Here is a 17,171-nt window from a genome sequence, read left to right as displayed (position 1 = left end):
ATTAAGAAACTACAATGAGGTATCACCTCACTCCGGTCAGAATGGCTATAATTAACAAGACAGGAAACAACAAATGTTGGAGAGGATGTGGAGAGAAGGGAACCCTTGTTCACTGCTGGTGGCAGTGCAAACTGGTGCAGCCACTATGGAAAGCAGTTTGGAGTATCCTCAGAAAATTAAGGATAGATCTACCATATGATCCAGCTATTCCACTGCTGGGTATTTATCCAAAGAACTTGAAAACACAAAGGCATAAAGATACTTGCACCCCTATGTTCATTGCGGCATTATACACAATAGCCAAGACTTGGAAGCAACCTAGCTGCCCATCAAGGGATGAATGGATAAAGAAGATGTGGTATTTATACATGATGGACTACTACTCAGCCATTAGAAATGACGAAATCCAGCCATTTGTGACAACATGGATGGACCTTGAGGGTATTATGCTGAGTGAAATAAGTCAGAGGGAGAAAGTCAAATACCATATGATCTCACTCATAAGTAGAAGTTAAAAACGACAACAAAAAAACCAAACACATAGCATTGGAGATTGGACTGGTGGTTACCATTGGGGAAAGGGGGAGGGGGGAGGGCAAAAGGGGTGATTAGGGTCACATGTGAGGGGATGCACTATAATTAGTGTTCAGGTGGTGAACATGATGTAATGTATCCAGAATTTGAAATATGATGTACATCCGAAAAAAATAAAAATTAATAAATTAAAAAATTTAAAAAAATAATAAATAAATAATTTATTTATAAAAAAATTTAAAAAATAAAAAGTTCAGTTAGTAATATTTCTATATAATTGCACAGACTTTTCTGAAGAAGAAAATGATACTTAGCCAAATAGTATAAGGTATTTAATTGAAACGTTAATATTTAGTTTGGAAATAGTTTATATTTCAATACTATGAAACACTGAAAAGCAAAAAAACAATTACTGTCAATATTACTACATTTAAATTTCTTACAAATGTCTCAACTTATTTTCCAATGCAATAAACATTATGAATAAAAGTAAAAAAAAAAAAGAATCTTGTATTCTTTACATAGTAGATCATCAAGAATTCTGCGCCCAATTCCACTGTGGATGAGGGGCTCTTTCTCCACTCCTCCAAGCAATTCTCTAGACACCGGCAGGGAGTCCTACAATTCAACTCACTTCTGATACTATATAGGTAGAGATAGCATCAGAGTCCACAGGTTAAAAGCTCAGTCCTACAAGACTGCCCCATCCCATCCCTCTTCAGATGCCAATCATAACTTCAGGTTGTCACCTGTTCTTCTGACCCAATGACTATAGATTGGAGGTTTCAATGACTCCCTTCCTGGGTTTAATTAATTTGATAGAGCAGCTCACAGAACTCAGAGAAACATTTTACTTACTGGAATACCAGTTAATTATAAAAGGATATAATTCAGGAACAGCCAGATGGGAGAGATGCACAGGGCAAAGTATGTGAGGAGGGGCATGGAGATTTCATGCCCTCTCCAAGCACATCACTCTCTCCAGATCTCCATGTGTTCATTCCCTCTTTCTTTTGAGTTCTCATAGAGGCTTTATTACATAGGCATAATTGATTAAATCATTGGCTGCTGTTGATTGATTCAACCTCTACGTCCTCTCCTCTACCTGGAAATCAGGGGGTGGGAATGAAAGTTCCAATCATCTATTCATGTTTAGTTCCCCTGACAGCCAGCCCTCATCCTTAGGTGCTTTCCAAAAGTCACCTTATAACATAAGCTCAGTTATGGTGATAAAAGGCTTGTTATGAATAACAAGACATCCATTTCACCTTTATGATTCTGAATTAATTTCAGGAACTGAGGATGAGAAACCAAGTTTTATGATAAAAGATGCTCCCATCACTCTTATTGCTCAGGGAATTCCAAGGGTTTTGGGATTTATGAGCCAGGAACCATGGATGAAGACCAAATATATATTTCTCGTTACAAATCACAACATCACAATTATATACCATATTGATGCTCAAAGATAACGTTATTTAAAAATAACTAAACATTTATTGAAAGGGACACTTACCTTTGAATCATCACACTAACTTTATAGAAATTCTGGGTAACATATTGGGTTATCCAAAGTCAACCAAATTAGCAATACATATGGGAAGAATGTCACCGTTCATGTAATATCAAATTACACTGACATCACATTGACAAGTTAATTAACAAAATGACAGACCTCATATATCTGACAGACATTCGGTCTATGGGGATCTTGCTTTGAATATTGTAGAGGCAGACATTCTACTTTTTATTTGAGCAGAAGTTTTAATATATCAAATTATAGTTATACGGTATGAAGGATTCTGCAAGTACTACGACATATTTGGTTCAGAACAACGGGGTTATTTCAACTACCTATTACATAACCATCACAATAGCCTCCTGAAACACACAATATTTATCAGAACTGGTGTCTCAAACTAATTCATATAAGGGCTGGGTAAAAATTTCTCTTTCTCTCTTTCATTCTCTCTCTCTCTTGCACACACACACATATATGCACACACGCATGTGCACACACACAGATCAAAACCTGAGCCAAAGCGGTACCCTTTAAAAAGGGTAGTCATGCAAAGCAGGGAAGGGACCAGAAGGGAAAGAAGTTCTCTAAGTCCAGGCAGAGGACGAGAGGCAGCAAAGCTTCCTCAACAGGGGAGTAACATAAGGATTTACTGTTGGGTGGAAGGAAATTAAATAAAACAATTTAGAAGGTGCAGTTGAGAGGAGCAAGATTTGGAGATAATGAATCAAGGGAGCAGACTGTAGATGAATTTGTGAAAAATGAAAGACGTACAGTGACAAGAATTGGGCTCAGAGATATGGAGTAAGTTTTGATAAAGAGAGAGAGAGCAATGTTGAGAATACTCTCCTAATTTACTTAATGGCATGAAGCAACAGGAAATGAAGGTATTCTAGTCTAGAGCCCAAGGGGCTGAGGTGGAGGATGACAGCATTTGGTGGGTGGGGGTGCGAGGTAATGAGTACAGAGGAGAACCTCAAGAGGAGGAAGGAGGTGCGAAAGGCACTTTTCTTCAAAATGAAAGCTGCAGTTGGGGGTGTGGTGGTTCCTCATGCCCCTTTGATATAAATAAAGGTTTTCTTTATTGTGATAGGCCATCCATTTGAACAGATCATCATGCAACATGAGAAGTCCAGGGAGAGAAAGGGCACCTGCCTAGTGGGTCAGGACAACTGAAACAACCCTAGTTATCCATGAGGAAGGTGGGGTAAAGGAAATAACTAACAAATACCTTTTCTCAGTTAATGACATCCACTGAGAGACTTGAGCTGGCATAGTGCTTTGTATTTGATATACCTCACTTTGGCTAATACACACAAGCTAAAGGGGTAGGCACTATTATTACCACTTTATCTATAGAAGATAACGGAAAATATATATATTGATTTCCTCCAATTCCTAGCACAGAACTCCTAAAACCTTTGTAATTTTCTAAGTGATAAGAGCGCTTCTTATACTGCTATTCAGTCTTTGACACCTTCCCTGACACAGGGATCATAAGACCCCTGTAAATTCCTAAGTGATAAGAGCGCTAGGAGCATAATTTGTTCTAATTGGGTGACTCTAGGTGGGCTCCTGGGTGACTCCTGGATGGGAGCTGGTCACGAGAAAGGTCAAGCCATGATTAGAAGCTTGGAATTTTCAGCCTCACTCCCCAGCATCCAGAGAGGAGAGAGGGCTGGAAATAGAGTTAATAATTCATGATGCCTACGTGAGGAAGCCTCCATAAAATCCAAGTAGTAGGGAGTTTCGAGAGCTCCCAGCTTGGTGAACATATTCACAAAGTGGGAGAGTGTCACTAACTCCATGGGGACAGAAACTCCTGCACTAGGGACCCTCCCAGACCTCACCTCATAAATCTCTTTATCTCGCTGTTCTTCCGTACTCTTTATCATATTATTTAATAAACTGATAAACATAAGTAAGTGTTTTCCTAAATCCTGTGAGCCACTCCAGCAAATAATAGCATCCAAGGGGGAGGGGGTCATAGGAACCTCTGATGTGTCACCAAGTCAGACAGGAGTTGTGGGTATCCTGGGGACCGAGTACTTGTGATTGGCATCTGAAGTGTGTATTGGGGGTAGCCCTGTGGGACTGAGTCCTTTATCTGTGGGATCTGACACTATCTCCATAGTGTCAGAACTGAGTTAAGTTATAGAACACCTAGCTAGTGTCAAATAATTTCTTGGTGTGGAGAAATATTCCCACGCATTTGGTGACCAGAAGTGTCAGAAATAAAGTATTCTGTGTGAAAGTAGAGACCCACAAGAGGAGAACTGTAGGTTTTTCCACTACAACCTACTAGGAAATAAGGGGTTTTGCATGTTACAGTAATTGCCTAGTGAATTCACACTATAAAAGTGTCAAATTCGGGGTCTAAACCAGGTATTTCTGATTCTGATACTCATACTAATTTTTCAGATAGCTCCCTCTATCCACGTTGGCTTACTTCACCACTTGGCCAGGGCCTGACATTAGCGTGAGTGATAAAATCCAGTCAGCAAGAATTTTTTCACATTGATGTATTTGCAAACCCAGAGAAGCTAGAGCCATGAACGGCCGAGAGAGCTCTTTTAAAGCAGAGGTAGGCTGAATTTGGAAAAGTGAGTTTTGTGCTTTGTCCACTAAAACTATGACAGTTTTCAAAGCCTCATGAACCCAGTACCTCAAAGATATTAGAGTTGGCCTTTGTGTGTAAGCCAGAAATACCTTTAAAGAAAATTAGTGATAGTCTTCAGGCTCATGGTAATCTGATACGTCACCACCTATAGCCCTGCTGGGCATTGTAAGAACAAAGAAGGAGTTTGCCATCATAAAAAATACATATGGGGCCTGGCCTCATGGCCAAGTGGTTAAAGTTGCATGTGCTCCACTTCAATAGCCAGGGTTCATGGGTTCAGATCCCAGGTGCAGACCTACTCCACTCACCAGCCATGCTGTGGCAGTGTCACACATACAAAAAATAGAAGACAATTGGCACTGATGTTAGCTCAGGGCTAATCTTCCTCAAGCAAAAATAAAAGAGGATGATTGACAATGGAAGTTAGCTCAGGCCAATCTTCCTCAGCCAAAAAACCCCCAAAAGACATATGAACTGAGAAGATTTTCTTTTTAAATAATTTTTTAAAACTGCCTTATCATTGAGTTTAACGGCAATCCAATTGATAGAGCAAAGCAGTGCCATTTAAAATATCTTAAGTTAAATGTCTACAAAAAGTGAAAAAAGAAAAAAGTAGTTTTTAGATAAAACTTTTCAGTTATACAAATTTCAGCAATGTGTCAGATGAAATGAACAGAAGTGTAGTAGGAAATGGAATGAAAGCCCAAAATTCATGGTTTCACCAGAAAAGTAATTGGTACTTTTTAAAAGCTGAGACGTTGCAGCAAACCACATATTTTGCATGAAAATAGCAGAAAACATGTCAAATTTCTTGCAAATGTTTTATCTTTTATCATTCTGACTCTGGCTGTGATAAATGACTTTATTTCTATAGAGTATGAAATAACGCAACCCATGCAAAGGCAATAGAGAGTGATTCTCTCACACCTCGATCCTTAAAATAGGATGTTCAGTTACGGATCTCTGAATGTGTGCGTTGACAAGGACCAACCTTGAGCACACACACAGGAGAACACGGCTTCTGCACCTGGGGGAAACCATGAAGCCTGTGCCTGACTGTCTTCCCACTGATGGTTTCTTCCTTGAGAGCAAGCTTTCAAACAGATGGTCCTCAAGCCACAATTTTCACTTATTTGGTGAACAAATATTTTCAAAAAAGTCTAAATTTCAATATTTAATGTAGCAAAGCACATCCTTTTCAACTTGCCAAGCTCTCTATCAATCTATTTTCTTTTAGTCTGATTCAAAAAATTATTTTACTTGCTTGATTCCTTAAGGTCTTTGAATTTGAGCCTTATATTTACCTAGTATAAGAAAATGTCTCAAGATATAAAGAATCATCTGTCAACAATGTAAAAGTTGAAAAATGTCTAGGACCAGGAAGGGTATGAGAAAGTAGCCAGTGGCATAACTGTTGGTAGGACTACAAATTTGTAAAGCATTTGTTGGAGGGCAATCAGATGGGCAGTGTATATCAGAAAATGATACATATTTGATACAATGTTTCTAATTCTACCAAAAAGAAATAGAAATACTCAAATGTGACCTTAAAGGTTTAAGTTTAAGGATGTTCATTGCCACTTTGTTTATAATAGCAAAAGTTTGGAATTGAAGTAAATATCCAACTCTGAAAGAGTGCTTATGTAAGTATAATAAAGCTATATTATGGAAAATTATGCAGCTATTAAAAAGGAGGTAGGCCTATGTGTGCTTTCTTGGGAAATGCTCCAAGATACACAGTTACATCAAAAAATTATCAGACTAAGTCTATAATATGAGCCCATTTATTTAAAATATGTATATCCATGTATTTACATGTATTTGGATGTGCAGGCATAGACTATTAACTGGAGAAATGGAATGACACATGCCAAACTCTTAAATGTTTTCTATAAATTGAGGAGTGTAGTAAGTGGGCATTTACCACATTTCTGTCCTAGTACTCAATTTCCTTGAAACTTTTACAAGGATAATTTATTTATATACTGATTTTAAAATAGTAATAATAATAATAATAATAATGATAATAAAATAAACTATGAGATAGCAGTGTACATAACTATTAATTCCTATCTTTATGTGTCCCCTTTTTTTAGAATACTCTCCCCAAGTCTCCGCCCCTATCATTGCCTTCCCAACAAGTTAATTCTTTTCATTTATCTTTCAGACTTTAACACATTTTACTTCTTCAGGTAGTTTCTGCTAACCCCCCTGAAACAGACCACCCTCTATTTTCCACAAGAACCATCGTCTATACTAGACTGAAAGTTCAGTAAGGTCTGGAATTATGCCTTTATGATCTTCCCACTATTCCCTTCAAAAAACGAAATCCTTGAGTGCCTATGTCCCCTTTAGCAGCAAAAGCTGACACACTCTGTGGATACATAGGTGCACTCCACGAGGGAGGCAGGAAGGGTCAGGGCAGTATGCTGCCTTTACATCACTGAGTAAACTTACTTGTTAGCCAGGCTCTGATACATTCCAGCTGGCAGGAGCCTCAAAGTGTTTGCTGAACGAATGATTGAAGCAGTGAATTCACAAGTCAAACGACTCAAATCACTTTTATGGAATTGAAGACAAACTTCTCTTGGAAAGGAATATGTAAAAAAGTAGGAGAAAGGGTGAACTTGAAAAAATAACAAAAGAGAAACAATTTTATCAACATGATGAACTTGCATGAAAGACTTCTTGGACCTTATTTAGAATTACTACAAGTTCCTGACTCCAAATAGTTTATAATCCATTCATGGATATATTCAGGAGTAATTAAATAATCATTTATTCATACATTCGCTAATATTCAAAGTTTCTCAGATGATGTAAACCTGTTAACAGAAAAAATATTTCAGGCAGTCTGGGCTGTAATACTATACAGGCATAGCCTGGTTTATTGCACTTCACTTTATTGTGCTTCACAGATACTGCATTTTTTACAAAATGAAGGTTTGTAGCAACCCTGTGTTGAGCAAGTCCATTGGCACCATTTTTCCAAAAGCGTTTGCTCACTTTGCGTCTCTGTGTCACATTTTGGTAATTCTTGCAATATTTCAAGCTTTTTCATTATTATTATATTTGTTATGGTGATCTGTGGTCATTGATCTTTGATGTTACTATTGTAATTGTTTTGGGACACTACAAACTGTGCCCATATAAGACGGTGAACTTAGTCGATAAAATTTGTGTGTTCTGATTGCTCCACCAACTGGCCATTCCCCCATCCTTCTCCCTCCTGAGACTTCCCTGTTCCCTGAGACACAATGATATTGAAATTAGACCAATTAATAACTCTACAATGGGCTCCATGTGTTCAAGTGAATGGAAGAGTTGCATGTCTCTCCCTTTAAATCAAAAGCTAGAAATGATTAAGCTTAGCGAGGAAGGCATGTCAAAAGCCGAGACAGGCTGAAAGCCAGGCTTCTCATGCCAAATAGTCAAGTTGTGAATGTAAAGAAAAAGTTCTTGAAGGAAATTGAAAGTGCTACTCCAGTGAACACACGACTGATAAGAAAGTCGAACAGTCTGATATGGAGAAAGTTTTGGTGGTCTGGATTGAAGATCAAACCAGCCACAACATTCCCTGAAGCCCAAGCCTAATCCATAGCAAGGCCCTGACTCCCTCAATTCTATGAAGGCTGAGAGAGGTGAGGCAGCTGCAGAATAAAAGTTTGAAGCTAGCAGTTTGGTTTGAGAGGTTTAAGGAAAGAAGCCATCTCCATAACATAAAGGTACAAGGTAAAGCAGCAAGTGCTGATGTAAAAGTTGCAGCAAATTAGCCAAAAGATCTAGCCAATGTAATGAAGGGAACTACACTAAACAACAGATTTTGAATGTAGATGAAACAACCTTCTATTGGAAGAAGATGCCAATCAGGATTTTCATAGCTAGAGAGAAGTCAATGTTTGGTTTCAAAACTTCAAAGGGCAGGCTGATTCTCTTGTTATGGGCTAATGCAGCTGCTGACTTTAAGTTGAAGCCAGGGCTCATTTACCATTCCAAAAATCCTAGAGCCCTTAAGAATTATGTTAAATCTACTCTGCCTTCATTCTGTACATGGAACAACAAAGCCTGAATGACAGCACATCTGTTTACAACATGGTTTACTAAGTCTTTTAAGCCCACTGTTGACACCTATTGCTCAGAAAAAAGATTCCTTTCAAAATCTTACTGCTCACTGACAATGTACCTGGTCACCCAAGAGCTCTGATGGAGATGTACTATGAGGTTAATGTTGTTTACATGCCTGCTAACACAATGAATGTTCTGCAGCCCATGGATCAAACAGTAATTTTGGCTTTCAAGTCTTGTTATTTAAGAAATATGTTTTGTAAGGCTAAAGTTGCCATAAATAGTGATTCTTCTGATGGATCTGGGCAAAGTAAACTGAAAATCTTCTGGAAAGGCTTCATCATTCTATCTGCCATTAAGAATGTTCATGATTCTTGGTAAAAGGTCAAAATGTCAACAATTACAGGAGTCTGAAAGAAGTTGATTGCAGCCCTCATGGATGACTTTGGGATTCAAGACTTCAGTGGAAGAAGTAACTGCAGATGTGGTGGAAATTGTGAGAGAACTGGAATTAGTAGTGGAGCCTGAAGATGTGTCTGAATTGCTGCAATCTCACGATAAAACTTTAACAGATGAGCAGTTGCTTCTTAACAGATTAGCAAAGAACATGTTTTCTTGAGATCAAATTTACCCCTGGTGAAGATAGCTGACATGCCAACAGAGGATTTAGAATATGACATAAACTTAGTTGATAAAGCAGCCAGCGGGGTTTGAGAAGATTGACTCCAATTTGGAAAGAAGTTCTACTGTGGGTAAAATTCTATCAAACAGCATCGCATGCTACAGAGAAAACATTCATGAAAAGAAGGGTCAATCGATGTGGTAAACTTCACGGTTATCTTCTTTTAAGAAATTGCCACAGCCACGCCAGCTTTCAGTAACCACTACCCTGATCAGTCAGCAGCCATCAACATTAAGGTAAGACTCTGTGCCAGCAAAAAGATTAGGACTCACTGGAGACTTGGGTGATGGTTAGCATTTTTTAACAATAAAATATTTTTAATTAAGGTATGTACATTATTATTTTAGACATAATGCTATTGTACACTCAATAGACTATAGCATAGTGTGAAAACTTTTATTTGCACTGGGAAATGAAAAAATTGATGTGACTCGTTTTATTGCTATATTCGCATTATTGTGGTGATCTGAAACCAAACCCACAATATTTCCAAGGTACACTTGTAGTTTATTCATTTGAGACCACACATCAGTTTCTTAAGGGCAAAAGAGAAAGATAAGACCTCTTGTCACAATCTCAGACTTCTATTTCTCTCTTTCTATTTCAAATTCCAGTGATTATGTTGCTTTCATTCATACATTAGTTTAACCAAGCAATTTTATTTAATGCTCCATTCCATTCCAAGATGTGCTGTACTCAACAAAACACTTATAACTGTTATTTTTGTAGATATCATACATGTTATTGCTATTTACTTCAAAACTCTATTGGTAAATTGTCATTGCAGTTTTCCTGGGGCTCATATACCCCTTCAGTGTTTTTATAGGGTTTGACAACCAGATTATGTCTAATTTATACCTGTTATTTCTTTTTATCTGCCACTTCTCCAAATGTGGCTATTTATTATAATAATCACATCACACGTCAGCCAGAGCATATGAGAGCCTAGCTGACAAGGATTTTCACTTGATGTTATGAAGGCAGAATGCCCAATGACCTTTACCTGCATCCTGAATAAAATTCACCTATGTCCCTAGCATGCATGCCAGCTCTTCTTGTTAAACACAACACAGTCAACCGAAGACCATATGTTTTCAACTTTAAGATGCATGTCCCAAAGTTTTGGGTTTTTCTGTTTTTTGCTTTTGCAGCTTACCACAATTTGTGTGAGGTACAGCTTGGTTAATAAATGAACACTTTTTTCTACTATTTTATAGACAAAGCTTTACCTATTCTAATTTTTCTTTGAGTTGATGGTGGCAATAACCCAGAACATGATGAGTTAGTACACAGCCATCTCTCTGATAACATTATTGCAGGTAGTTGAGTCACAAAATTAGAAACTACATTTACAGCTGATAATACGAAATCAATGTTAAAGTTCTTTTGGGACAGTATCATAATTTTTTAAGTATGAATTATTGTCACTTAATAAATAGAAAAATAGTCTAATTTTAACAATAAGGAAAAACAGAAATGGAGAGGTAAAGCATAACTTATCTAACAATGAAGTCACAACACACTTGCCAATGCTGGCAACTCATCAAAAGGAAAATTAATTAATAGTTTGGAAGATTCAAAAGTTGATATGGTCCATTTTCCTTTGAGTAATACAATATACACTTACAATCCTGGGGAACTAAAAAACATTAGAATGATCTTTCAATGTTGCTTTAAATACTATAACATTTGGAGGTTTTTTTGTGACTTAAAAAAATGCTAAATGTGTGAACTTGAAGAAATCATCAAATTAAATCTGAAAAAATATCCTTTTTATCCCAATGTCAGAGTTCAAAAAGCAGAGAGAGACTAGAGAAAAAATATCCAACTTGGTGAATTTATTATCAGTCTATTCTCTTCTGCATGTTATAATGTTTTTTGGGTCACATAAATGAATGGAGATTTTTCTGGACTGAAGTCACGTCAAGGACTGTACTTTATAACCAAATACAATGGTGTGAACAGTACTATTTTTGTGCACAAACCTCCTGGTGCAGGACTTAATTAAAGCTGAGATAAATAGAAGAAAATCTTGTGTAATATTTGGGCTCATCTGCTGCCCTTGGAAGTAAAACTGTGCTGTAGTCTAGAATGACCCTTGATCCACTAATCTTGTATTTCCAGGGTGTTTATTTTTCTGCAAGAAAAATAGGCCCCTTGAATTGATTTTTCTTTATCCCAAAAGTATTTAATAATAGAGCCCCTTTTCCCATGGAATATCTGGCAACACTGGTGCTTAAACAAGTGTACTTCGATGGACACTGATCCAAATGAATAAAGACAGTTATGTTATTCTCCTTCTGAGTTTTAACTGCTTCTAGTTTTGAGAGCAATCCTAAAAGGTAATTGACTTCCATTAGGAGTTTGGTGTTACATAGGATTCTACAAATCTTAAGTTTCTCATTTTTTTTTTTTTTTTTTTGAGAAACAGAAACAACGAGCAATGAAGCAATTTACCTAAGGTATAAGAGTCAAGTTCATATTCCTAGATTCTAAAATGAGTAAAAACTCTTTGTTTCATTATTTTTTTCTGAAAGCTGCATACCAAGAGTAACTACAAGAAGGTAGTAAATAATACTTCAGTTAGTTAGTTAGCTTTTATTTGGTTTTAATATTCCCTGCACACAGTTTTCTGTGCTACACTGAATAAAGAACATTATATAATGTCACAAAATTATATACGTCTTTGGGTAAATACAAAAATTTTGTAGACAATATTTTGTAGGGAGTTATTTTGAGAGACTAAAAATGCGTGATCTCGATTGTGCGCTGCTTAAATATTTAATCTGTGCAAATATAAGAAATTGTGTTCCATTAAAATGTGGTTTTACTACTTTACACTGCACTCTGGCTAAAAACTTACTTGACAATCAATACCTGGAGAAAATTGGTTTGTGGAGAAGACAAAGAAAAGATCAATGATGAAATCCAACGAGTGCAGAAATTTTTTAGTAACTCTGCACACATGCTACCTGCACGATGATAGCACCTAAATCTAATTTAATAAATGGAACCACAGTACAGGAGGCAGCTGCTCTGGAAGGCATCTGTCTTTTCTAGTTGGAAAATTATATATTTTTAGCCTAAAAGAAGGAAATCTCCACCAGCGCAATAAGATTTCCAAGAGGACCTGCTGATTAGGATTTATGCAAAATTCACATCTTACATGGTTGACTAGATGTAATTTTTCTCTTCTGCCAAATCAGCAACTCTAGCAAAGACGCTTCTCGCAATTTGAATCAGTATGGAATATTAAATTAGTTGCTGCCTGAGGTTATTTTTTACCTATTATTTATGGAAAAAAATCTCAGAGACCACTATGTCCAAGCTTCTAACTTTAAAGATTAACAAGTTGAAAACAGAGAGCCTAAAACTCAGATTCAGGCGTAAAATTTAGGTTACCTGACTGCCAAGCTGTTGCATGTTTTCCCTATTGCAGTTGGCAACAAGAAATATCTAATCCCTTGTATTTGATATTTAGATTTTATTTATGTAATTTTATATACAAAATATGTGTTAATATTTTATTAACATAATTTATATTATATTTACATTTAATACTTGCATTTTTCAAAGATCTTGCAACAGAAGGTGTATTGTTTTACCCACCAGGGACTGAAACCCATGACTTGGGAGAAAGGGAGCCAGAGTCTGTCTGGAGACCTTGAGGGGTTACATCCTGAGTGATTATATCCCAAACCTCTCCCTCAGCTGGTGGGCAAGTGCCCTCACCACTAGCTCAATGGTAATCCTGCCCTTTCCAGGAGGTTCCCTTCCAAATACTTTCAAGAATCCAGAGAGGCTTACAAATAATGTGTGTACAGGAATGGTTTTGTGCTTGGACTCAGCTCCACCTGGAAGCATGCTTTCTCCTTTTACTGTTGGAGAAACTCAAACCTTCAAACCCTAGTGCAGCCATTTTTGTCAAGTCATCAACTGTACTTTTGTACTAGGGTTAACAAAAAAGGAAAAAATAATTCTCCCATTCAACTAGAGTCTATATAGGCTGTATTGTTTATGGCCTCCGGCCGATGGTAATTTTTCCTCAGAATCTTCAGTTTGTGCATCTCTTAGAATTAAAGCTGCTGTCTGCAGGCTGCCTGTCTCTCTGTGCCTACTATTGTTCTGCTGGTCTCAGGTCATTAGCTGTATTACTCCTTCGCCCTACCACGGTCCATAGATCTGTACACCGTCAGCAAGATCTGATTAATTCCAACACCAACTTGTTTCCACATCTCTGAGATCACCCCTCTCCAGACAGTCAAGAATAGACTTTCATTCCTTGTGTCTAGTTCTTCTTTGGTGCTATTTCATTGTCCTTTCACCTTTACCATTATCATTTTCTTTCAGCAATGCACAGACACAGGGAGTGTGAACAGTGATCTCACCTACTTCTGTCATACCTATTCATCCCTAGAACACTGGTATGAAAACCCCAGTTCTCAAGCAAAGCCTACGCTACTCTGATAGAAGTAGTCTTCACTCATGGTGAATTTTCTCTGAAGAGGTCTATTTTCTAACCCTATCATTTGGCTCTTTAGGGGCCCAGCATTGGGTAAATATTTTGGGGGTCAAAATGCCAGAAAGCCCAAATAGAATTGCCTGAAATAAAAAGTGGAGTTGATGTTTAAATGAAGTGATGAGTAGGGACATAGACGTGACATCAAACAGAACATGACCCAGGAACTTTAACTGGATTGATTTCCTGGCTGAACTCTCTCCGGGTTGGCTGCATTCTTGCTCACCGACTCCACTTTCTGTTCCCTGTAGTTCACTCTTCTTGTCTGCAATGGTTCTAAGCCTTAAATCTTTAGACTAAGATTCTGTTTCTGCATTCCAGTCAGAAGGTTTATTTCGTTTGGAACAAAGTTACATACTCATTCTTGAAAAAGGCGACAGTTGGTTTGAGCCAACTGTAATCTACCCCAAAACTTTATGAAGAGATCCCTCTCCTGATAACAGCAGAATAACCACATTGTAAAGACAATATGGAGAGCTATTATTAAGATGGAAGAGAAATAGTGGGAAGAAAACAGCAAGTGTCACTTTTCAGTAATCTCTTGCTATCCAAAAAAAGCTATATATGGGAATATTGCAATCTCTCCTCATCAAACCGTGATGTCTCAGGTCTAGCTAAGCTACTGTGCCTTGTTACAATCTCAGACCTGGACCAATCGTATCTCGGAACCTTACTCCACCTTTTATCCTCCCTGGCACACAGCTCAAAGTAATCTTTTTCTTAGGTGAGATTAATTCTCATATCCCTGATGGCAATCTTTTTCATTCATAAAGGCTGGTGCTTAGGGTAAAAATCTGATCCCTCAGTCAATGCTTTCTAGAAATTTCAGTGAGAATACTAGATAGGAAGGATGCTCAGAAGGTATTTGATACACAAATGTGCCATGGCCATCATCCTTTCTGGATCATCACGTGCACCTCTAGAGAGTCAGTGCAACCAAATTTTAGTTTCATTTTCCTTAAAACTTTCAAGTGACTGCTTGCAAGTAATATATCATACAGGAGAAATTTCCTCTAATTATGAGAACTGAATATGATGCCTGGTCACAAATGCCAATCCCATTTCCTCTCTACTCCTCATCTCTATTTCTTAAGAATTTAGGAGAAAAATATCATTAACCTTTTGAAAAACATATATACAACTAATGCAGTTATTAAAAAAATAGATAAAGGTTTGCATATCAGAATAGTTTTCTCCCTTCAAATTATTTTTCCCTTTTTCCCCTTCTTATGGGTCTAAGGATCTCTTATTCTCAAGAATAATTAATGATGACTGATGCATTTAAATAGCAAAAACAAAAATCCATATTAGATATGTTTCTCAATTGAATAAAAATAGGCCATCAAGGAATAAAGAAAAAAAGTTCAAGTGTTTGAGTCAGCTGGACCTGGCTGAGAATCTTGACCCCGCCATTTCCCATTTTTTCATTTCAGTTTTTCATCTGAAAAATGGAGATGCTTAACACATATCTCATACGGTGATTTTTGAGGATTAAATGAGAACATTTACATAAAGAAGTGAGATGAATGCCTTGTACATATTAGATGCTCATTAAATATCAGTCTTTTTGTCTGTCATTCATTGGATATTTTTCTTCATCAATGAATAAAGAGCTACAGAGAAGCCTAATACGAATGCATCTCTTCCACCCTTCAATAAAATCTATGAAAGGTCGTACTGGTTACCACATCCCCATGCCAATTAGGATTCCTATGGCACTAGAAAGGAGCCATGAAAGATTTTCATTTTGGGACCATGGTCAAGCTCTTGGTCATTAAAATTAAGGTTCATACACAAATAAGAAGAGATCTATGCTGAACTCAAACCACAGGGGAAGATACACTTGAAAAGTAGGGACATGGGGTGTCAAAGAAATATTGCACTGGACAGAGTTAAACTGGCAAGGAAGACTTCCTTTGAGACTATTGTCATAGAAGAGAGAGATTGAATTTAACTCCACTGAAATAAAAACTGGGGTGAGATAGTGGAAAAGTACTAGAGGGCGTTAGGGAGGAGGTTGATCAATGTGATTAGGACATTTGTGTTTACTAGTTGGTGTTTATGAAAGTTAGGCTCCTACCCTCCCACAGAGACAACTGGAAGAAAGGAGTGCTATATTTCTTGATGATTGTATTTCAAAGGGATGGATGGCTACCAGGTCCCTGAGAAAGACATTTCTGGGTTGTAAAAGTGACAAGAGGCTGTGAGAAGATTTACATCTCAAAGGAACAGAGAAAGAATTTACAATTGCAAATTTTCTAAAGTTAATGTTCTAAGAAAATCGCTAATAGGAAGAAACCTGTCTAAAGTTTAGTCAAGCTAAAGGGTACACTAAGGCCATCTTGGTCCATGACATAGCAGAAGGAGCACCGACTTCAGTGACACTTAGGATTGAGCCCTTAGGGAAGCATGTATGCACTACCTGCATTGCCCTAGATCCTGGGTCAGAGATTGGGGTCCCACATCCTCCAGTAGAGATCTGAATCTACATTCATCTGGAAGTTTCAGGATTATTGTACTTAAATACTTCCCTTATCAAGGGGGGAAGATAAACAGACTTATTTGCTAGGAAATTAAATTTCATTATGCTAGTGAACAGAAGGGACCTCACAAATAAAATAATTTATTTAATCATTGATTTTCTTTTAAACTACACATTTTTATAGAATTCACACGACATAATTATGCCAGAAATCCAAACTGGGGTTGTCATTTTTCTGCTCAGAGTTACTGCAAAGAGCACTTGACTTTTTTAAAAAAGGGAGGAGATGAAGTTTCTGGTGTCAGAACCACGGTATTTTCCTGCCCCTCTCCAAGTAAATTATATGGAAAGAAATGGAATGTCAATGAGAGAGTCCCACCCCTGGTACCTTTCTTGGTAACGCATTAGAATCAAATGCTGGCAATAGCTTGACTTAAATCAGTTACTATGCTGGAAATTACTAGTGTCTTATCTTTTCCCCTAAAGAAACTAATAATTTGATTATTCAGTTCCTTATCTGCACAATTCTGTCTAATTATTTACCTTCCTTTATTAATAGAATTGGCATTTATATCTTATAGACACTATCTTTTTTAGAATAAAATTAATAATAGTTCAGAAATAAAAATAAAATTTTAAAGAGTAAACACTAATTAACTAATTAACTTTTCTTAAGGAGCTAATAATGTCCACAGAAGACATAAAGGAGGTATGACAAACTCTTTATTGGCACTTCAGAAATGAACAGAC

Source organism: Equus quagga, chromosome 15 (genome assembly GCF_021613505.1).
Source record: "Equus quagga isolate Etosha38 chromosome 15, UCLA_HA_Equagga_1.0, whole genome shotgun sequence".
Taxonomy (NCBI): Eukaryota; Metazoa; Chordata; class Mammalia; order Perissodactyla; family Equidae; genus Equus; species Equus quagga.
The sequence above is the reverse complement of the archived record's forward strand: the minus strand, read 5'-3'. Positions refer to the sequence as shown.